This window comes from Elephantulus edwardii, unplaced genomic scaffold (assembly GCF_000299155.1).
Source record: "Elephantulus edwardii isolate Elephantulus edwardi_28Jun2011 unplaced genomic scaffold, EleEdw1.0 scaffold00370, whole genome shotgun sequence".
NCBI classification, from domain to species: Eukaryota; Metazoa; Chordata; class Mammalia; order Macroscelidea; family Macroscelididae; genus Elephantulus; species Elephantulus edwardii.
Genome location: NW_006400120.1, coordinates 342,440 through 343,554, shown reverse-complemented (window position 1 = coordinate 343,554; position 1,115 = coordinate 342,440). Strand labels below are relative to the sequence as shown.

Here is a 1,115-nt window from a genome sequence, read left to right as displayed (position 1 = left end):
TCAAATCCACCAGCTCATCTGTGGGAGAAGAATGGACTCTCTCCTCCCATGTGATTTATTGCCTCTGAAAACCAACTGGAAGGTCAGCTATGGGTCACCTCTCACCTGAAAGCATACAGTAACAAGAAGAAAAAGAATGTGGGCCTTTTATTAGGAAAATCCTGACTAAAATAGAAAAAGTTCTGAGACTAGAACCTTAGAAGTAGATGTCATAGAAGAGGCAGTGGTGGATGTATAATGTCCTTCTCTGTAGACCGCAATGGTTCTAAGATATATCCCCCTATATATTTATATTCCAGTTGTATTTGTAATGTCATTCAAAATTAAGTTTGGGAATTTCAGAAATTTGTGCACAATGTCCCAATTGAAAAGGAATCATGGTCAATATACTAAATAACCATAACAGATATAGCATTAGGTAACCTGAGGCCCCTTGACTTACTTCTTGTTGTTAGAAGCCATTGAGTTGGCTCCAACTCACAGTCCCCATATGTACAACAGAACATTATACCAAAAGAGTGGCATCCACTTCCTGTAGATAGTTATAGAATGACTTCAGGCCTTTTGTTCATAGGGTCACTTTGGGTTGTGCTTGACTTGACTTCAGTCAACAATAACAACAGTTGCAGCAGCACCATTTTCACAAACTCTGTTGTATTTAAACCCATTATTCCAGCCACTGTGTCAGTTTGCTTCCTAGAGGGTTATTCAATTTTCCACTAACTCTGCTTTTCTAAATCTGATGTCCTTTAGAGACTGGCCCTTCCTGAAATCTCACCCACAGTATAAGGAGAGTTCTGGATGCACTTCTTCTCAGGCAGATTTCAAAATTTAAATTCATAAAAAAGAGCAGAATTACTGGTCTGCTAGAGATTTGTGAAACTTATACCACCTTTCTGCCAAACAATAGGTCTGTAAGGTGAACAGTTATTCTTGTTGATTGCCTTCAAGTTAAGTATGACTCATAGCGACCCTATGAAGAAAAGGCCTAAAGCCCCTCTACAACTGTTGATATTTATCAAAGTTCATAGAGTTTCTGGAGGCATATTGGTTAGGAAGTGGATGCCACTCCTGCTTCCAAACCTCATAGAATGTGTTGTTGGTTGAGTCACCTG

General features: G+C 39.3%; 1 protein-coding gene across 1 annotated transcript in view; it reads left to right on the top strand.

The window, feature by feature from the left end:
* SPEF2 (sperm flagellar 2) overlaps positions 1-1,115 on the top strand; it is a 331,758-nt gene that overhangs the window by 263,123 nt on the left and 67,520 nt on the right. The gene's annotated exons all lie outside the window — the stretch shown is intronic.